At 46.4% G+C, this 22,921-nt stretch overlaps 1 long non-coding RNA gene across 1 annotated transcript in view; it reads right to left on the bottom strand.

The window, feature by feature from the left end:
- LOC115077018 overlaps nucleotides 1-22,921 on the bottom strand; it is an 83,533-nt gene that overhangs the window by 27,191 nt on the left and 33,421 nt on the right. Inside the window, exon 2 of the long non-coding RNA XR_003852932.1 lies at nucleotides 7,201-7,335. This is a non-coding gene — a long non-coding RNA (uncharacterized LOC115077018). The remainder of the gene's footprint in view (nucleotides 1-7,200; nucleotides 7,336-22,921) is intronic.

Genomic DNA, 22,921 nt, shown 5'->3' with positions numbered 1-22,921 from the left:
GAACCAGGTGATCTCCTCCCAGCTTTTTCATAAGGCAAAGAATACCCAGATTCCAATGCTGATGTTATTCAATAAGGCACATAATTGGGAAAACCTCAGACCAGCAGAATGGGATCATTTTTAATAACCCAGGTTATTTACAATATTCTTGGGTGGTTTTAGCTTTGGGGTCCCTACCTTCAAGAGTCATAGAAGAAAAGGTGTTTTTGTACTGCAAAGGTAACCCTTGCTAGCCCTGAAGAGTTTAACCATGGGAAACATTTTTATTTTCCCACCCTCCATCAGCAAGGGTAATTCAGTCACCAATGGCATTGTCCTAGGGAGAAAGTTGAAAACCAGAACTAAAAAATTAGAAGAAATTGGTGACAGTGGTTAGGGTTGATTATATCCAAACTCTACAGATTTTTGGGATACTGTACAGAAAAAAAGGATAGCAAAAATGTTCAGAAACATCCTGATTTTAGTATCTGATCCTCCACTGTGATCAGACAGTACAGTGTGTGTTCTGGTAACTACTCCATATTCAGTTATTTTATGTCACTTACCTAGACTTAATGAGAGGCCTAAAAAAGTTACACAATAGTAGTTCGGCCCCTGGGTTAATGAAAGCAAATCTTTTTTGGAGTAAATACTTTCATGATATGAGGTTCCAAAAGGAATAACAGAGACATTTTCTTCACAGAAAGGGTGGTAGATTCATGGCACAACCACCTAGTGGAGGTATAGAGGCCAAAACAGGAAAGCATAGGCAAGTACAGAGGATCATTAATTATTTCAAAGTGAAGGGAAAATCAGATATCAATTGGTATTTGGTACTGCAACTGGAAGTAAACTGAGCAGACTAGAAGGTGTCTTATCTATTATTATAGTCTGTGTTTCTATGTTTTTCTAATGGTGAAGAGTGGCAATAAAAGTTGTATGTTTGAAGACCCAATCAGCATTACAAGTGGTTGAAATTTGGCAATCCTAGTGGTTGTGCTAAGGGGAAAGGGGTTCCAGACAATAAATAATTGTAAGAATGAGAAGCCCCTAGTTTGCATTTTCACCCTTAGTTCCTCAGAAGAGCTGCCTTTGTAAAAATTTGGTCTGTTCTGCTGTACTGTGCTATTACTATTATTATTGCATACATAGAAATGAAATGAAACATAAAAACATAGAAATGACGGCAGAAGAAGACCAAATGGCCCATCCAGTCTGCCCTGCATCTGATAAAGTGGATTCTTGCCCTTATTTATTTATTTAAATGTATTTCTTTCCTACATCCTCCAAAGTTTGGGGTGGCATACATCTTTACATTCATAAAATAAATCATAAAAAATGTGTCTATACATATAAACATAACAAACAAAACCATCACAGTACCAACATTTCAGCTTATGATCAGTGCCAATCTACAGAAAAAAGAAGAGAGAGTTAGCCTTATTAATCAAATGCCATCCTTGAACAAATATGTATTCAAAGCATTTTTAAAGGCTTTGATTTCTTGAATGTTCCAAAGAGAGTTCCATGGCACAAATTCTATGAAAAAGAGCACCCTTTCTTGCGTCTCAGTCAAACGTGCCAATTTAAATGACTGAATGTCTAACAGGCCCTGAGTAGAGAATGATAGAGACCTTACAGGAGTATATATTCTAAGAACTGATGTTATCCATGAAAAGTTTGTGTATTTCATTAGATTATAATGGCCACTTTGTATTTTATCTGCCATTTCATAGGCAGCCAATGTAATTAATGATTGCAAAACTGGCATCACATGTTCATGAACGTTAGAGCCTGATACCATACGGGCTGCTGTGTTTTGGATTATCTACAATGGGTTTACACCTTGCTAAATCTCTTAAAGATGGATTTTAAAAGCCTGGCACGTGCATTAATTAGGGGATGCATGAATAAGTTGGGCTTGCGCATCCTGAGCAGATTTTAAAAGCCACCCAAATACGCACGAATCTCCTGCAGCATGCTTATTTTGAAAATTTTTTGCAAAGGGGCGGGGCATGGGTGTTTCAGGGCATACAGCTGAGATGTGCACATAAATACTTTTGCAACCCGGCGTGCACCAAAGTCCCCTGCCACATAACTTTACTTCTGCTATGGATAATCTGTAAGTTAAAAATAAAGAAAACTAGGTAGATCTGTGGGGTTTGAAGGGTTGGGGCTAAGTGGGAGGAATGAAAGCTATTAAACTAGGGGGGTTTAGTACCTATCTTTTAAATGGGAGAACTAGGGACAAACTATATGTCGACATGTGCCCCTTTTAAAATCCCCTGATTTACACGTTGGAAGCGGGATTAGTGCGCCCATGCACGCATCCACTTAAAATTTGGCACACATATGGGCACAGCCAGGTTGTTTTATAACATGCGCACATATACGTGTGCAAGTTATGAAATAGCCATGTCCCTGGGCACGGGCTGACGCACACACGTAAATGTGCACCCATGCACCCATTTAAAAGTTACTGTCCTAGGGGCAGATTTTAAAAGCTATGTGCATGTAAATCCAGCTGGATTTACGCGCGCAGGGGGGATTACGCGCGCCTAGCCTATTGTGCATAGGCCCGGTGATGTGCGCAAGCCCCGGGACACGCATGTGTCCCGGGGCTTGAAAAAAGGGGCAAGTTGGGGGCGGTCCCAGGCGGGGGCGTGGCCAGAGGCCTCCGTAGGGCCTCTGGGTTGGGGGATCGCGCGCCAGCACTTTGCTGGCGCTCGCAACCTACACATGGCCGGAGGCAGGCGCAACTTTAAAAACAAAGGTCGGGGGGGGGGGATAGGTAGGGGTGGGAGGCAGGTTAGGTAGGGGAAGGGAAGGGAGGGGAAGATGGGGGTGTGGAGGGAATGGGGAAAGCCATCGGGGCTCCCCTAGGGCTCAGCGCATGCAAGGTGCACAAGTGTGCACCCCCTTGTGCGCGCCGACCCTGGATTTTATAACATGCGCGCGGCTGCGCATGTTATAAAATCAGGCGTAGATTTGTGCGCACCTAGAGGAGAGATGGGCACTTTTGCTTCTCTCCAGCCCACGACAGTGAAATAGGTACCATGGCAGTGAAAGCTACGAGACTGATAGAAGCCTGACACATACCCCCTGCTGGATCTCTGACGGGGACCCTACCCCCCCCCCCCCCCCCAAATGACCAACTATCACTGTCTGCTCAAACATGCAAGTTTGCCCACCCCTGAGAGAGAGGACTTCTTTATGAAGCAATGAGGTAAAAATGCTTCCTGGGTATGTATGACACTAAATTTATAGTGCTCGACATTTTCAAAGGGAGAAAATAACTTTTCATTCAAATATTGAAGCTCGGTTTTGGGTAATTTACAGCTAGTTGTCTTCTAATCTGAGCGATCCACCAAGGTGGAGGTCTCTGAGTGGAGAATGCATGTACTATTTTGGGGGCCAAATGGCAAACATGATAGGAGATAAATATTAGTTATTTTCTCAAGACTAGAGGATGTTGCAGAGGTAGCAATCGCAGTTTTGGGAAAGAAAATCCCCCAGGTTTACAAGAGTGACAGCTATTGGCTCTGCTCCTGGTCAAAAGACATTGCAATCTCTGGTTTGTAAAGGAAGGAATGTTATAAAAATGGGGGAAATTCCTGGGATTAAATAATAAGAAACTCTTTAATGCTACATTTTAGTGAATTTCCCCATAAGAACTCCAAAATGTCATGGGACTGACTCAACTGCACATCACTGCTCTTCCAGCTTTCCTAAACAAACCACTGATGAAGATCCTGAAGTACAAAATAATTTAAAAATCTGTTTATTCTTTGGATTGGAAAAAGAAGCCAAGTTAGAGAAAAATGACAGTTTCCTTCAGGTTGACTGGATATGGTACTAACAATGCACCTGCAGAACTGAACACTTCTGGAATCTTATTTTACCCTGGGTTTTTATAATTTAAAGTGAAAAATTCTACTCAGCAGCACTTAGGTACATTCTCAGACTGTAAGATCAGTAAACACTGAGATGTGAAAGAGCAATATGTTCTGCCAGTCGTATTTTATAAAACATTTAAAAACAGCTTTTTTAATTAACCTAAAAGTCTTCATTTCTGGGTTTTAATCTCTATGAAATGCTCATAAAGAAAAGCAAGGTTTCCTCTTAAAGGAGTGAATTTTCAAAAGGGGTTCACATGTAAAATTAGCATATACCTGTATAATTAGCATGTATACACATATGTGCTATTTTATAAACCTTGAGAGTAGGTGTGTACTTGCAGTATAGCGCGTACATTTTGCCGGGGTAGAAAATGTCTAGGGGCATTCTGGGGCAAGGTTTAGAAGTACAAGCACAAGTTTCTGTTTTGTAAGAAGTATATGCGCATACATTACCTGCTAATGAATGCACGCTATTGAAATCAGACATGTCTTTTCTCTGAAGTTTTTGGATGGGAGCACCACAGTGAACTTGTGGGGTTCAGTGTGGTGCTAGAGAAGAACTGGTTGAACTGGTAGAGGTATCGGCAAACTGGTGAGTTCAAGTATGCATGCAAATAAGTATTATCAGAACAGTGTATGTGCATACTTTATAAAATATGTGTTTCCTTATTTATATCAGGGTTATTAGGCAGACATATTGCCCTCTGGAGATAGAGAAATACCTACAGTACCTGAATGTAGTCCAATTTGAAGTGCTGAAAAGCGGAATATAAATCCAATAAATAAATAACATTATATATTTTCATGCAACTAAAATATATGCATGTATAAAATAGGTAGAGAAAGTAAGCATTTGCTGGCTTTTATTACATGTATGCAAACTTTTAAGACACAGTATGTTATAAATTATGCAACAGCTTTCTACACAGTTTATAAAATACCTATATAAATCTCCACACAATCACTTACATGTGCAATTGTGCACTGTGGACAGTTTGAAAGTTGGGATCCTAGTGTTATACAGGAAGGAAGCACTGTGACTGATCTATTAATCTATGATGAAATGGATGGATGAGAGAAGAGTGACAGAAAGATAGATGGGATAGACATTTACATGAGGTCCTACGTTCAAAAGCCCAGCACAGAAATAATTCAATCAGTGTTTAAGTCTTTTTCTAAATAAATTTGAAATCTTACTTGGCCATTTCTTGTCAAAAATACTAGTTTTACATGCATGCACTACTTTTACTACCATCAAAGCAAGGATGAGCCTTTTGTTCTCCTTCTAAAACAAGCTACACAGTATCCCCTCCAACCAGCAAGAACATATCTTCTTCACAAACCCCCATTTTCCATACCACTACCTACTTCGGTATCTAATCTCTTGCTGCAGGACACTTGAGACTTTCTCACTTATACGTTATAATTTTTATGCTCAATAAGACCTGTCAACTTAATTGTTTAAGTCTTTTTTTTTTTTTTTTTTTTTTCTCCTTTATCTTTTGGTCATCAATGTTACAACGTTATTGTTAAATTTTGAACTTATGTACACTGTTCCAAGTTTCATAACCTTGTTCTATGTAATGCCTTTTGGCAATTTTCATGTTCTGTTTCAATGTAAACCGATGTGATCTTTATTTCATATAGGAACACCGGTATATAAAAATCTAAAAATAAATAAATAAATAAATCTCAGCAAAATAGAACTTCTTCTTTTGCATCTACTCTTCAAAGATAAAGAGAGGGAAAAACAGGCAGTAAGAGACACTTTACTTTTAGCAGTATTTTAGACATCCCATGTGTTCCAGATTCAGTCCTAAATGTGTCAGGGGTGACCGGTGGTTCAGCACTGTTATGTAAATAGTTCTTATGAAACATGGCAAGGGTTAAACAGGCCATTCTTGTTCATCCATCTTCACAAGCACAGAAAAGGATGCATGCTTCAAGCACCGAGTGCCCACGGGGGCACTCAGACACAAGCAGCATGTGCCCTGCTCGAAAACTGTTTGTTTTTCTTTTTATCTTTTCAATTTTAGATCCCCAACTGTGAGCCACTTTTTTGTCCTTTAAAACCCCCCTTCCTCCCCCCCTCCATCCCCAAACCCTCCAACTTCCCTTCTCTTCTCCCCCCCCCCCCCCCCCACCAAAAAAAAAGAAAAAAAGACCCTTGTTCACATTTCGGCTTCTTTTTTTGACTTCAAAGCCCACCCCAATCATTGTTCATGAGCGGCAGGCAGTGGTCCTGAAAGTGGGAACATAGCTAAGCAGAGTGTAGGTCACTCTAGGGCACCATGCCTGGAAATGTGAATGGAAACCTTGCGATTCTTCCCTTTCACACTTCTGAAGCCTGGTTACAGCCTTCTCAACACACTACTGTTTCCAAATGCTGCTTTCCAAGAGGAAAACAGTGAAAGTTATATATTATTTACCCATTCATCCATCCATCTGTTTATTTATGGATTTGATTTTGTTGCAGTTGGTTGCCTGGTCATTTTCTACCTTCTTTCATAGCTAAGTTTATTGTTAGTTTGTTGAGCAAAGAATGTTGGTTGCTGACTTGCTGTTAGTTCACTTGGTTACTTAGAGGGTAATATTCAGTCACTGGCTGGATTGCAGAGTTAGCCAAATAAACTTATCCTGCTAATCTTGGAGGGATATTCAATGCTGCTATTGAATATAGCCAAATAGCTGGATAAGTTTATTCAACTAACTTTAGCACCTCTCTATGACACAAACACAGTTAGCTGGATATGTTTTCTGGATAAGCTAACTCCTCCCAGAAATGCACCCCTACATTATCCAGCTAAATTTTAACTAGATAATGAGATATCCAGTTAGCCAGATAAGGGCCCAAAATATTAAAAAGTTGATATGTAACTGGATAACTTGTGCGTTATCTGGCTAAGTGCCTCTGAATATGGTCCACATAGAAAAAAGTCAGCAAGTGATACCTTTTTGTTCGACTAATGATATACATCTGTGACCAGCTTTTGAAAGTTCTCCTTTCCAGATGAAGGAAAGCTGAGGTAGTCACATCACCTACAACTTGTTAGTTGCTGAGATAAGAACATAAGAAATTGCCATACTGGTTCAGACCAAGGGTCCATCAAGCCCAGCATCCTGTTTCCAACAGAGGCCAATCCAGGCCATAAGAACCTGGCAATTACCCAAACACTAAGAAGATCCCATGCTACTGATGCAATTAATAGCAGTGGTTCCCTGTATGCACCCGGATCAGTCCAGACAGTGGGTTGAGCCTCCTGTCCAGCAGATGGAGCCAGAGAAAAACTGAAAGGATATCCTATATAAGGACAGCGCTCACCCTGCACCCCTCAGTAGTGTTCTAGTTCCAGCAGATGCAGACTGATGTAACTGCAGTTCCCTCTTCTTAGTGGTATTTCTTTATTTCTTCTTGCGAAGCCTTCAGTTTTCTCTTCTCTGGGTCAAGCAAGTATTTCTAAAACAAAAAAAAATAAAAAAAAAATATATATATATATATATACAGGAACAGTGAATTTTCTTTTCTCTGGAGACAGTTCTGTCTCCAGGCTTTTGTAGAGACCTGGGGGGATAATTCAGCCTAGGTCTCTTTACCGGTAGCCTAATTCCCTGCCTACGGGTAATACTGGTGGTCCAGTCACTCCCCCTCTTTTGCACTGGTGACCTTGAGATGTGATTATTCCTTGGGTCCTTTGCAGAGATGTTTTAATTCCTCTGCTGTGGCACAAACCCTTCAGCCTGTTTAGCAATTTCTCAAAAAAAAAAAAAAAAAGAGAAAGCAGAATTTTTTACTTTCAGTGTAAAAGTTGGAATAAGGCAGTTCTTCAGGGCTCTGGGCCGTCTGGCAGGGAAAGCAGCGACTCGAGGCCGTTCAGTCGACTTCCCCGCTTCGCAGCAATCAGGCTCAGCTGTTTCACTCACAGCCAACTTCCCGATGCCGAGGTCAGCGTTTTGTCTTCCCTGCACTACGGGCTCTGCTCGCTCTGCTTGCCCGGAGGGGAGGGACCCTCCATGGCTCCTTTAAAGTCAATGACCCAAGGTCGGGTCGGCAAGCGTTCATCCGGGCCGTCCTCCACACAAAAAACCGTGGGGAGCGGCAGCCATTTTGTGCCCGGACCTCGCAGCAGACTTGGATCCTCAGGGGGGAGGGGAGCCAGATTTTTGTCATTTACTGCCTGACTTAAGCCCTATGGGATCTCCTGATACTGATTCTGACCCCGCCCCCCCCCCGAGGGGCCACTCCCCCCAGGGCTCCGGCAAAGCACATACTCCTTTTTCACCAGAATTTGTGCTTCTTTTGTATGTCTTTTTAGCAAGCTTGGAGGTGCAGGAGGATCCCACTCTGGGCCCCCCACCGGCAAAAATCCCTCATTTGGTTGTTAGCCAATGTTAGCCAATGCAGGGTACTACTAGGGTTAGGACTGTACCTGATGGGTCGGACCCACCTGACCCTCCTCCTCCTCCCACTCCGCTGCCCGATCCAGATGCCAACCTGGATCTTTCTCTTGATAATCCCCCCGTGGAGGGAGATGACCCACGGGGGGGATTAAGCGGGAGGAGCTGGACCCGCTTATTCTTTTTGTTCTGGATGAACTTGGAATCAATGTGCTCGCAGAAGAGCCCACCTCTGCCGCCTCCTCCCGTATCGTTGATCTGGTCCTGGTGGGTCTGAGGGCTCCATCTTGTACTTTTCCCTTCCATCCTATGCTTATGCAGCTTCTGCTTAGGGAATGGGAGGCTCCCGAGTCTGGTCTCCACGTGGACAGGGCAATGGATAGGTTATATCCCCTTCCGGATAGAGCTCTTGAGATGCTCAAAGTCCCCAAGGTTGATGCTTCGGTGTCGGCTGTCACCAAACCACCACCATCCCGGTTGTAGGGACCACAGCCTTAAAGGATCTTCAAGATCGCAAGTTGGAAGTAACATCTCAAAAGGATCTTTGAGGTGCTGGTTTTAGGTATCTGGGTGACAGTTTGTAGCAGTCTCATGCAGCAAGCAAGCCTCAGGTGGGTTCAACAACTACTCAGCACCCAGGACCTCCCGTCTGCAGAGGCCGAACAAGCGGAGCAGCTCGAAGGTGCAATTGCATATGGAGCTGATGCCCTTTATGATCTCCTCCGGGTGCAGGCCAGGGCTGTGGTCTCAGCGGTCTCCACCTGACGGCTCCCCTGGCTGCATAACTGGGCAGCGGACTCCTCTTCCAAGTCTCAGTTAGGCACTCTCCCCTTCAAGGGTAAGGTGCTTTTTGGGGTGGAATAGCTTATTAAATCCTTAGGTGATGACAAGGTTCATAAGCTTCCTGAGGACTGCCCTAAACAGTCAAAATCCTTTTTCCTTCATGCTCTCGATTCCGGGGTCAGTGCAGGTACAACAGAACGAGGGGGTCCTCTCAGCATCCTGCCTCTTCCAGATCACAGGCATGGTCTCATTCCTTTCGAGGACGTCGACCGTTCCGGGATGGCAATCCCCATGGATCCACCGCCAAGTCCTCGCAATGAGATGAGGCAGGCCCATTCCTTTGCTTCCGCCTTAGGTGGACATCTGTCCCTTTTTCTTGGGGAATGGGCCAAAATCACCAATGATCAGTGGGTCCTCGACATGATCGACAAAGGTTACACATTAGAATTTGCTCGGGATCTTCCCGACAACCACCTGATCTCTCCTTGCGGCAGTGGTGTGCCAGACTCTCGACAGGCTCCTGAAACTCGGGGCCATAGTCCCTGTTCCTCCAGAGGAACAGGGATCCGGCCACTATTCCATCTACTTCATTGCCCCAAGAAGGACGGTTCTTTCCGACAGATTCTGGACCTCAAGAGAGTCAACCGGGCGCTCAAGGTTCCCCATTTTCGGATGGAAACCCTGAGGGCGGTCATTGCGGCGGTTTGCTTCACCAAGTTCCTGGCTTCGCCTGACCTCACAGAAGCTTACTTTCACATCCCGATTCGCAAGGAACACCAGAAGTATCTTCGCTTCGACATACTGGGCCGGCATGTGCAGTTCCAAGCTCTCCCGTTTGGGCTCGCCTCTGCCCCTCGCACGTTCACCATGGTGGTGGTGGCGGCCTTTCTCTGGAGGGAGGGGGTCTTGGTCCATCCATACCTGGACGATTGGCACATCTGGATGAAGTCGGAGCAGCTCTGTGTGATGGCGGTCAGTCGGGTAGTGTCGGTGCTCACCTCCTTCGGGTGGATAGTCAACTACTCCAAGAGCAACCTCTTGCCCTCTCAAGTTCTGGAATTTCTGGGAGCTCGCTTCGACACTTGCGTGTCCAAGGTCTCCCTGCCCGAGGTCCGTGCACTCAAGCTCATGCAGCAGGTACAGCATCTCTTATCTCTGTCGATACCCATGGCCTGGGATTATCTTCAAGTTCTGGGCTCTATGGCTTCCACTATAGATCTGGTGCCCTGGGCGTTTGTGCATATACGTCCTTTGCAGAAAGCTTTACTGGCACATTGGAAGCCGGTCTCGGAGGAGTTTCGGGTGCCCCTACCACTTCCCTAGTCTACCATCATCAGCATGCAGTAGTGGCTCTCTCTCGACCACCTGTCGAGGGGCATGCCCCTGGAGACTCCCAAGTGGATTGTCATGATGACGGATGCCAGCCTCTCCGGCTGGGGAGCGATTTGTCAGTCTCAATCGACACAGGGCTCTTGGTCTCCGATCCAATCCAAATGGCACATCAATCGTCTGGAGGTCCAGGCGGTTCGACTGGCACTCAAGTTCTTCCTTCCCTTGATCCGTCGCAAAGCGGTGAGAGTCCTCTCCAACAATGCCACCATGGTAGCTTACATCAATCGCCAGGGGGGCACCAGGAGTTGCCTGGTAGCTCTGGAAACCAGCCTATTGTTCGCTTGGGTGGAGCGCCATTTGGACCGCCTGACGGCTTCCCACATTGCAGGAAAAGAGAATGTTCAAGCCGACTTCCTCAGTCATCAGCGTTTTGACCCCGGAGAGTGGGAGTTGTCAGACAAGGCGCTGGATCTAGTCGTCCGTAGGTGGGGGGTCCCCCATTTGGACTTCATGGGCACCCTGAAGAACGCGGAGGCTCTTCGGTTCTTCAGCCGCAGGAGAGAACACTGCTTGGAGGGTGTGGATGCTCTGGTCCTGCCCTGGCCCAGCGATGGCCTCCTTTATGTATTCCCTCCTTGGCCTCTGGTGGGAAAAGTTCTCAGAAGGATAGAACTTCACCACGGGTCGGTCATTCTCATAGCACCGGATTGGCCTCGGAGACCGTGGTTTGCGGACCTCGTGAATCTTGCGTCGGACGGCCCTCTTTGTCTCGCTCACCTCCATAACCTCCTGCGACAAGGTCCAGTATTTTTAGATCAGGCAGATCGCGTTTGTCTTGCGGCCTGGCTTTTGAGCGACGGCGGCTGAGGAAGAGGGGCTACAAGGAGGAAGTGAGTTCCATGCTGTTCCGGGCCTGTAAAACCTTGACATCTCTTTCTTATGTTTGGGTTTGGAGGGTTTTTGATAATATGTGCAAGGAGGCTTGGGTATCGATGCGCAGGGCCCCTCTCTGGTTCTTTCCTTCCTTCAGAACGGGCTCTCTAAAGGGTTGTCTTTCAACTCCTTGCGGGTTCAGGTTTCGGCTCTCGGCTCCCTCTTGGGCAGGCTGGACGGTTACTCGGTGGCTGCCCATCCGGATGTCGTTCGATTTCTTAAGGGGGTTAAGCATTTGAATCCGCCAGTCAGGGCTACTTGCCCGTCTTGGAATCTTAACCTAGTCTTACGGGTTCTCTGTGCGGCACCTTTTGAACCCCTCCGTCGGGCCACGCTCAAGGACCTCATGCTTAAGACGGTGTTCCTTGTGGTTATTTGCTCAGCCAGGAGGGTTTCCGAGCTGCAGGCTTTATCCTGTCGGGAGCCCTTCCTGCGATTCTCTGATTCGGGGGTTTCTCTAAAGACGGTCCCTTCTTTTCTGCCAAAGGTAGTTTCCTCCTTTCATGTCAATCAATCGGTGGACCTCCCTGCCTTTTCTCCGGCGGATATTGCTGGCATGTCGGGTGCTGATCTCCGACGCTTGGATGTTAAGCATATTATCCTTCAGTACTTGCAGGTTAAGGAGCGGATTGGGGGGGAACCTTACTACCCCCCTACCTACCCTCCCTCCCTCTTCCCCTCTCTTCCCCGACCCTTTTGAAGGCACTATCTTTTTTTATTTTCTTTATTTACAAACTTATGCCAGCTCCTGAGCTGGCGTAAGTTGCGCGTGCCGGCAGGCTGCGGCGAGCGATCCCCAGGCACAGCAGCAAATGGCCGCTCTACTGGCAGCCTTTGGCTCTGCCCGCCCTGCCCCCTGGACCGCCCCTCCCTGCCCCCTGGATCACCCTTTGATAGAGGGCTGGCTCTTGTGCATGTAACAGGAGTTATGTGCGCGGCCGGGCCTCTTCTAAAATGCGCGCAGCACGCACAAGGCCCGGCCGCGCATGTAACCCCCGTTTTCCTCTGTGCAGGGGATTTAAAATTTAGCTGTTAGATTGTAAGCCCCCTGGGGATAAGGAAAATACCTATGGTACCTGAATGTAAACTGCTTTGAAGTGGCTGACCAGTCACAAAAGGCTACTGTACTTCTCTATTTAATCAAAGGAGGAAACAGTACTTGACACTTGGGCTTTTTTTTTTCCCCGATATCTGGTAATACCTACAGTACCTAAATGTAATCCACTCTGAAATGCTAAAAAGTTTATATGCTCGGAGGTCCACAGGCAATTTCCGTGGACCACCGCTCTCACCCCCAGCCTGGCTCGATCAAAGGTGCTGCGTTCCAGCGTGAGGAGGGCCTTCTACCTTACCATGTCACCATTCGCAGCAGGAACACAGTCTTCCGGCCCAGACTCAAGCCACCAGGACGCGCTGCCGAGATACCGTCAACAGGTCCCGAGCCAACGTGCCCTCCTTAAGTACAAACACGCGCGCCTCTAGGCTGAATTTAAAGGAACTGCTACAAGAGAAGCCCCACTGTCTCTTCTGATAAGGTCCCTATCCTGGGCCTATTAAAGACCTCTTCAAACCTTCCACCGACACTTTGGCAACAGGTCATCTCTTCGAAAATGTGCTTGCCATTGCATTCCTGTCTTCTGCTCCTTGTCCCCTGCTTCTACCGATTGGATTTCTGGCTTGACCCTTGGAATGGACCTTGTCTCTGCTCGTATTCTACCTGCCTCATCCATGGCCTGGACTATGACTCTGCAGGTACACTGCCTGCCTTGACATCTGCCTGGTCCATGACTCCGCAAGTACACTGCTTACTTCAGACCCCAGCCTGATCCCACTTTTGTCCACGGCTGCCTGCCCTGATCTCGGCTCAGCCTGTCTTCGCCTCCTCCTCCAGCTGGCCTACACACATTCTTCACTACAGATCTCCACCATCACAGAGGCCCGCACCTAAGACCAGCCTGTCCCGGCACACAAGGGCTCAACCTAAGGGGAACATGGCATGGTATTGGCAAAGCTCTAGTTGGGCCTCTGCTCTAGCCAGCTACACCTGCCGATGACGGGGATGTGCAGGGCTCCTCCCTGCAGTTTGCGCCAACTCTGCCTTGGCCCAAGGGTCCACCCTCACAACCAAAGCAGAATATAAATAAATAAATAAATGATCTATAGCAATTCTTTTCAATCCCACTTACCTTCTGAGACCCCCCTTAACAATAGTTCCCCTTCTACAGTCAATAAAAAAAAAACTCCTTTAAAAATAATATGTAGTTTGGAATTTTAGTCTGCCTTTCCTGTTAATGCTCATGACAGCTTACAGCATTATTAGTAATTCAGGATCCATTGGCCCAAAAAGTTTACAAGCTTAAATTTATTTGGTTTTCTATACCGTCATATCAGTGGGGCAACAGGAAAGAAAGTGACTCACCTAAGTTCACACTGAATATGACTGGGGGATTTGAACCCTGGTTTCCCTGGCTCTAAGCCCTTTGTTCTAACCACTAGGCAATTCCTTCTCTCTCACCTACACTGATTGCTGCCACCACTGCTGCTGGCCCTAGGCCTGGTCCTCAACTACTGGATTCTGAGAATTTCTGGGATGCTGGTTTCCTTCATATTCTCTCTAAACCCTCCATTAGCCCTTTCCACTTCTATATTCCATTCCTCTTTCTACAACATCCACTTTCTGTCAAATGTAACACTTGTTTTCTCTCTATGGAATGACGGTATATAAAATGTCTAAATAATACATTTTCCTCCTACCTCCATTCTTGTACTGCCCCTCCTAGGATGGTTTTTACTTTACTTCTTTGTCAATGAAATTGATTGTATTACTCTTTTGTAGTATTGGATTTCCAGCATTGAGTGTAATATACAGTATTGTTATCTTCCCTTTTGTAATGGAGTGTGCAAACAGCAGTCCCCTCTCCTAACGCAATAAACATTCAAACATAATTCTCAGAACTTCTGAGGTGTTTCCCATTTCCACCTCCCAGCTGGCACTGTGCAGTAAGACGCCTGTCGAAATATACACCTATGGCTCCACCCAAAAAACTGATAATACCTGGTTAGACAAATAGCTGCCCTTGTAGCATGGGAAGCAAGACAATGAGGAAAAGGGGCAGTGAAAGAAGCAAAAGCATCCCGCTGTCTCAAGGTACTGAGTACTCTCGGCACTTTTAAAAACTTGGACATTAAAATAATGTTGGAGAGAAGAGAAAAAAAAGAAATATAGAATAAAATTTTTAAAGAAATGGAGAAAACGCAGAGATGGTAACTGGAAGAGTAAACAACTCCTGCTCAGAGGCATTAACCTAATTGATTGTTCTTCAACAGGCTGAAAGCTGTGTTATCATGTCACCCTGGCAACAACCAAAAAAAATTGTCAGCCTGTTTAGATGAAGCGAAGCAAAACATTTTCTAATTTGTGGTGATGGTGGTGTTTGTTTTTGTTCCAAGGGGCGGGATGCATTGATCTATTGTTTGCATAAAACCTTTCTTCCTTTTCATTTCCTTTGCTTTCTGTTTGAGAGAGGGGAGTTGGGATACAGAATGTGTTCCTGTATTTACAAGGGATGGGGGGATATTTTGTGATTTTCGTTTCCTGCTTTCATGCAATAATGTATAACAGAAATAAAAAAGTTTTTAAAAGGTGATCATGCCAATTAAATTATAATAAACAACCATCAGCCCTTTTAAACCTATTTAATAACAAACAAAAAATGCCTTAAAGATTTCACTTGCTATCAAAGGACTAAAATCTTTGAGGCCAGGCAAAAGAAAAATGACAATTATTTATTTATTAAACAGTTTTATTTATTAAATTTATTTATTAAACAGTGGAGCAACTAGGATAAGGTGAGTGGGCCAGACTGCACCAAGTGCAGCTCGCAAGAGCTCCTGTTCCCTCCCATTATTCCATTGTTCTGTAACGTGAGAGAAGCTGTTGGGGCCAATCCAAGGCCCAGTGTGTGGGGGGCTTGAGCCAGTGCATACTCACAAGGCCCTGCTTCTCTCTCTTTCATGAGTCTCTTTACCAATCAGAAAGCCCTTGTGTGAAGGGGAAGTGGCTCAGAGCATGCACTCATCAACTGCTGCTGCTGGGCCCAGGATCTGTCCTGACAGCATCTCCTACTTTGGGCTATAAAAGGAGAGGAAACTATAGGAAAAAGGGGTTGGTAAGATAAAGAGGGAGGAAAGAATCACAAAAATGTTTAGTTTCACCTCTGCAAAGAGAGATGACAAAAAATGTTTCAGATATATCAGAGAAAGGAGAAAGATCCAAAGTCGTATAGTGAAATTGAAAGATGACAAGGAGCAATGTGTGGAGAGAGACAAAGAAATGGAGGAAATATTAAACAAATACTTCAGTTCGGTGTTCACTAAGGAAGCCCATGGAGAAGGACCGTCGCTAGTTAACAAGACTGTGAATGGGGGTGGAGTAGACAAAACTCCATTTACAGAGGAGAATGTATGGGAAGAGCTAGAAATTTTGAAAGGGGCCTGATGAGGTTCATCCCAGGATACTGAGGGAGCTCAGAGATGTGCTGGTGGGACCGCTGTGTGACCTGTCCAATAGATCCCTGGGAACGGGAAAGTACCACAAGATTGGAGACGTGCGATGGTGGTGATCCTGCTTCACAAGAGTGGGAGCAGAGAGGAGATTGGAAACCACAGGCCGGTTAGCCTCACCTCGGTGGTGGGAAAATTAATGGAGACTCTGCTGAAGGATAGGATAATAAACTATCTACAGGCAGGAGGATTGCTGGACCCGAGGCAGCATGGATTCATCAGGGGAAGGTCTTGTCAGAGACATCTGATTTATTTTTTTGATTGGATGACGAGCGAATTGGATCAGGGAAGAGCACTTGATTTGATTTACTTGAATTTTAGTAAAGCTTTTGATTCGGTCCCACAGAGAAGACTTGTGAACAAAATGGGAGTGTTAGGATTTGTGGGTTTGTGGGCCCTGGGCCGAGATGAGAGATGGTACCACCCACGGGGAGGAGCCCCGTGAGTCTCACCATCGGGAAGCAAGGTCTCAGCTGCTAGGTGTGCAGGACAGCAGGTACTGGAGAGAGAGTAGAGAGAGAGGCACTGCCTGCGGAGCGGGGAGTGTAGCAAGAAAGTCACACACACACACAGAGGTGCCACAGGGTCTGTGGAGGGGGTTTACCCAAGAGAGAGGATTCCTCTGTAGAGATGATACGGCAATGATCTGCAGAATGGGGTACACCGATGAGGGTTCCTCAGTAGAGACAATACGGTAATGGTCCACAAGCGAAGTGCTCACAGTGGAAGTAGTGATGGTTCCAGAGAGAGCCCCGGGGAACGAGGCAGGCAGCAGTCCTAGGCAAAAGGCCCTCCAAGGAGCGGATAGCCAGAGATGAGGAAAGGGCCCCCGAGGAGCGGGTACCCGGGACATCTCACGCCGAGGAAGCAGGAGCTGGAATGGAAGGTCCATAGTGAGCGAAGCGGATTCAGCAATGAGGGAACTCATTGCCAAGTTGTAGGCAGACAGGGCCAGCCGGCTTAAGAGTCCATGGAGAATGGCATCATCCGAGGGGGACGCCCCTGAGGTTCCCGCCATGACGTGCATAAGACTGGCCCGGAAGCGCATGCACCTAAGGAGCTCCAAGGGTAAGATGGCGGTCGGTAGCGTCCACGCTGACCAGGGAGGCCCAGGAACAGGGGCAGGCAGGCCGGCAATAGCTGGCGGAGACCGCAAGTCTTCCTAATGGAGTCAGTGCAGTGAGGCAAGAGGTGAACAACAGCGGTCACAGCCGTCTGCAACCAACGGGCATAACAGTACCCCCCACTGTGGAACACCTGCAGCACTGTGTTATGGTTATGAGGTGTTGGAGAGGATTCTTGGATACTGCAGTGATGGCCATTCCCATGGGGAGGAGCCCCGTGAGGAACTGCAGTACCAGGCTAGACTCTAGACACGCAACACAGAGCAGTTAATCTTTATTGTACAGCACGGTGGCACTGCCCGAGAGGCGGACAGCAGTGGAAGGCAGCTCCAGCAGTAGTAGTCCAGGCATACTCAGCAGAGAGGACCCATCTCACTCTTGAGTAGGTGGAGACAGCGCGGTGAACAGGAACAAGTCCCGGATGTAGAGCACTGAAGCTGTAGGTGAGATACACTGATAGGATGGTACTCACTGAAGCAGAAGCTGTATCGTTGGATTCCTGGCAGGCAGAAGTTGTAGAGTGGCAGGCACCAGATTAGGGAGAGCAGGCCCTCGAGGAGCGAGTACCTGGTATCCCAGGATAGGCACCTGAAAGAAAGCAGAAGGGTCCCCAAGGAGTGGGTACTCAGTTAAAGTAGAATTACCCCGAAGGGTGGAGAGAGCTTCCTGCGGCAGCTAGGAAGCGGCAGAGCAGCTTAGACCGGAGCTATTCCAATCCTTGCTAACTCAGTTTGTTAGCGAACGAAGGGCAGGCTAAATACCAGGATGTGCTGACGTCACTCGGAGGGGACGTCCCTGAGGTTCCCGCCATGACGTGGATAAAGACATGGGTGGCCTGTGCATGAGCATCCCAGGAGGTCCTTAGGAAACATGGCGAACGCCATCGCCATTGCCGATCCGGGGATGCCGGGGAGAGCGGCATGAAGACGCTGTGGCAGCCAACTTCCCAAGGCTTGAGGAGAGAGAAGGAAGAAAGGTGAGGCACAAAGGTCGAAGCCGTCTGAGACCGACGGACGCAACACACTGTGAGTGTAGTGGAGAGGAGAACTTTACTTGGATCAATGATGTGCTGTGGAATATCCGGAACATCTTCTGTGGTGAAAGAACGAGAGAGTGCATCGGCTCGAGCGTTCTTATTACCAGGCCAGTATTGTAGTAGGAAATTGAACCGAGTAAAAAAGAGAGAACAGCGGGCCTGTCTGTGATTCAGGCATTGAGCATGGTGCAGGTACTCGAGGTTCTTGTGGTCAGTATATACCGTGATCTGGTGCTGCACTCCCTCGAGCCAGGGATGCCACTCCTTGAAGGCCAACATTTTGGATTTTTGAGTAGAAAACAATTCAGCCTTAGGGCCTTAATGAAGCTATAAATTGGTATTCTTTAGGTTAAGGACCTGATTAAAGACTGTGAAAGAGGTGTAATTGCATGGAGAAGTAGCTAGTAATCAAAAGTGGGTACTGTTCTACTACATGGGATAGGAGACTACCATTATATGGAATATAATGGTAGTCTCCTATCCTCCTATCCACCCTGGGGAGGTGGACCAGGGACAAGCCTCTCGCGAGGCCCCGAGGTGAGCAAATAACAGCTGCAAAAACGCGGCGAATTTAAAAAAACAAAAAAGTAGCCGCATTTGGAAGGGCACAGCTAAGCCCTCCCCGGAAGCCCTGACGCCTCCCCAGAGCCCTTTAAAGGGCCGAAAACGACTGCAGGCGATCCTTTCTCTCCGGCGCCGCCACCCTGCACTGCCCCCTCGATCCGGGTCGGCCCTCCCCGCGCGATTGGCGTAGGCCCATCGGGGCCAGGGGAGGTGGACCAGGGACAAGCCTCTCGCGAGGCCCCGAGGTGAGCGAACAAAAGTCCCGCCCACCGATACAGCTCCTCCAATAGGAGCCAGCCCTTGAGGGGTTTTAAATCAATATCCAGCCCAGCGCCGCGCGCCAAACGCCAAACGCCGAAGGAGCACGACAAAGGGGCTTGCCCCTTTGTGTGCCCCTTAGTGTAGCCCCTTGGAGTGCCCCAGGGCCTATCCCTATAGCAGTCAGCCTCTATTTCTCCCAGGCAAAAGACTAATATCTCTAACACTCCTTAGAGCAGCAGCACCTGTGCCTGCATTGTGAGGCCCCTAAACCAAATTTATCCAAAGAATTCCAGTAACTCTTTCTTACTCCGACTCATCTCGGTGAGCCATGGCAGTGCTCATTTAGTAAGCAGCCATCCAGATCTCACCCAGTGCCCAGTCTGCACTTTACCATCCAGCGCTCATTCAACAAGCAACACCCAGCGCTCATTCAACAAGCAACACCCAGCGCTCACTCAACAAGCAACCATCCAGCGCTCATTCAACTAGCAACCATCCAGCGCTCATTCAACTAGCAACCATCCAGCGCTCACTCAACAAGCAACCATCCAGCGCTCATTCAACTAGCAACCATCCAGCGCTCATTCAACTAGCAACCATCCAGCGCTCACTCAACAAGCAACCATCCAGCGCTCACTCAACAAGCAACCATCCAGCGCTCACTCAACAAACAACACCAGCGCTCATTCAACTAGCAACCACCCAGCGCTCATTCAACTAGCAACACCCAGCGCTCATTCAACAAGCAACCATCCAGCGCTCATTCAACTAGCAACCACCCAGCGCTCATTCAACTAGCAACACCCAGCGCTCATTCAACAAGCAACCATCCAGCGCTCACTCAACAAGCAACCATCCAGCGCTCATTCAACTAGCAACCACCCAGCGCTCTTTCAACTAACAACCACCCAGCGCTCAGTTACGAAACCAATCATGGCGATCTCATCCATCCCCATCATCTACAACCTCAAGAGACCATCAGCAAAAAAACAAGCCTTACCACACTCTTTACAAAAAAGACTCATCCCTATCGTCATCTCACCTTTAAACCAACTACTGGGACTGTCACTTTTCACCTTATCACTGCTGAACGCACAGTCTTTGACTAAGAAAACTCACCTGCTTCATGACTATCTGCTGGAAACAAACACAGACATATTTGCAATCACTGAAACCTGGTTAAAACCAGAAGACATCGCTACAATCAACCAACTCCCTACTCACTCGTACAACATATTCTCAATCCCCAGACTCAAAAAGCGAGGAGGAGGTCTTCTTCTGGCAGCAAAAAAAACACTAGGAATGTCGCTACAAACTTCAATATCTTCACATTCTCTAGAATTTGCAGTATTTAAATCCTCTCACCTTCAAATCGGACTTACATACGCCACCCCAGGATACCTCGAAACCGATCCATCACCTTTGATTGAAAATATAGTAAAACACATCAACTCTGACACACCAGCGATACTATTGGGGGACTTCAACCTCCATGTGGATGTATCTCCCCATTCTCACAGCTGTGAAACTCTCCTAAGCACACTAAACTGCATGGGTTTCAAACAAATAATTAAGGAACCCACCCACAAAGCTGGTCATACGTTGGACCTCATTTTCATTAACCAGGAACTTACTCTTTCCTCTCACCCTACATGCCTTCCAGTTCCCTGGTCAGACCATAAGCTGATCAACACAACACTAAAGATAAACCTACCTACACTCCCAGAAAAGCAGAATAACACAATCCAATTCAAGAAAATGTGCAGCCAGGAAATTCTCAGCAACAGCCTATCGGATGAACTTAACCAACTGGACCTCACTAACGCGGACTCAGCCATTTTGTCCTGGAACAACATTACCAAAAAAGTGGCTGATACTACATGCCCAACTATTACCAAAGCTCCTCAAGCAAACAAGGACAACAGAAAACCTTGGTACACACCAAAACTAAAATCCTTAAAACAGGATCTCAGAAAAAAAGAACAACACTGGCGTAAAAACCCAACATACACCAACATCACGGCATTCAAAACCATGATGCACCATTACAGAATATCCATCCTCCAAGCAAAAAGAGACTTTTACTCACAAAAAATCCACCACTTCATTTTCGACCCTAGAGCGCTTTTTTCTTTGGTCTCATCCCTCACTAAACCCCTACCAACATCCATACCAGATGATAAAGCAGCAAGCAAAGCAGAAGAACTGGCAACCTACTTCAAAAACAAGATACCAAATCTACTAACTCAGTCCATTAATAATAACAATAATAATTACACTACGCCAGTAATACCTCGAGCTGCAGTCTCATCACAAAAGGCTAGCCTTAAGGAATTCGAACCGACCTCATCCTTCGAGATCGAAAATATCCTAAAAAAGCTCAAACCTTCTTCTCACCCTCAGGATACCATACCCACCAATCTCCTCATCTCTTGTGCTAAAATCATATCCAAACCCATCGCACAAATCATAAATTGCTCCTTCTCTCACGGGATTGTACCTGACCCACTAAAAATGGCAATCATAAAACCACTCATAAAAAAACCTAATCTTTCTCCTGAAAACCCAGCCAATTTTCGCCCAATAGCTAATCTACCATTCATCGCAAAAATCTTGGAACGAGTTGCAAACAAACAACTAACAGAATACCTAAACGACCACAACCTTCTTTCCCCATCGCAGTTCGGTTTCCGCCAATCTCGAAGCACCGAAACCCTCCTAATCTCATTAACGGACTCTATATTACTTAATCTTGAAAACAGACAACCGTGTCTTCTCATCCTCCTAGATCTAACAGCAGCTTTTGACACGGTCAATCACAACACATTAATAGATCGCCTGGCAGAAATTGGCATCAGAGATGAGGCCCTCAACTGGTTCAAATCGTTCCTACAGAACAGACAGTATAAGGTCAAGATCAACAAGGAAGAATCTCAACCAGTCACCTGCAACTTAGGAGTCCCACAAGGATCATCACTCTCTCCAACCTTATTCAATATTTACCTTCTGCCACTCTGCCAGCTCCTCATCAACCTGAATCTCGTCCACTACTTATATGCAGACGATGTTCAGATACTGATTCCAATTACTGAATCTCTCCAAAAAACTCTGGACTTCTGGAACTCTTGCCAACAAGCCATCAACAACTTACTCACTAGCCTCAACTTGATCCTTAATCAAAACAAAACAGAATATCTCCTCATTTCCCAAAACGGAACCTACACACTTCCAAGTACCATCTTGTCAACTCAATTAACAATAACCCCACAAGTCAGAAATCTAGGAGTTATACTTGATAACCAAATGAATTACAGATCACTCATAAATAACATCGTAAAGGATGGATTCTTCAAATTACAAGTCTTAAAAAGACTGAGACCACTCCTACATTTCAAAGACTTCCGATTAGTTCTACAAGCAATCATTCTCACGAAAATAGATTACTGCAACTCACTTCTACTGGGTCTCCCTGCCAACGCCATAAAACCACTACAGATGCTGCAGAACGCTGCAGCGAGGATCTTAATCAAGTCCAACAAAAGAGACCACATCTCACCCATCTTAAAAAGCCTACACTGGCTTCCCGTCAAATTCAGAATACTATTCAAAGTGCTCTCAGTAACCCACAAGGCAATACACAACCTGGCACCACTCGAGCTCACATTCCCTCTCCAACTCCACACATCTTCCAGACCAGTGAGACAAGCCTACAAAAACAACCATCAAATTCCACCGATGAAGTCAGCATTAAGTAAAAGAGCTTTCTCCACAGCTGGGCCTAAACTCTGGAACTCTCTCCCATCAGAGCTCAGATCACTGCAATGCTCCACTACATTTAAAAAAAGACTCAAGACTTGGTTATTCAACCAAGCTTTCCCATAACATCAACCTGCGAAATATCCCTGCCAATATCCCCTCAGTGGTAACACGCTAGAGAACTATATAGATCTTCTCTAGAAATCACATGATCTTTGGCAGTCTATTATCTTTGACAGTCTATTATCTTTGGCAGTCTATTATCAAAACCCAACCTCTAGCCTATATTAGGCACC

Source organism: Rhinatrema bivittatum, chromosome 15 (assembly GCF_901001135.1).
Source record: "Rhinatrema bivittatum chromosome 15, aRhiBiv1.1, whole genome shotgun sequence".
Classification (NCBI taxonomy): domain Eukaryota; kingdom Metazoa; phylum Chordata; class Amphibia; order Gymnophiona; family Rhinatrematidae; genus Rhinatrema; species Rhinatrema bivittatum.
This window is presented reverse-complemented; position numbering and strand designations above follow the sequence as displayed.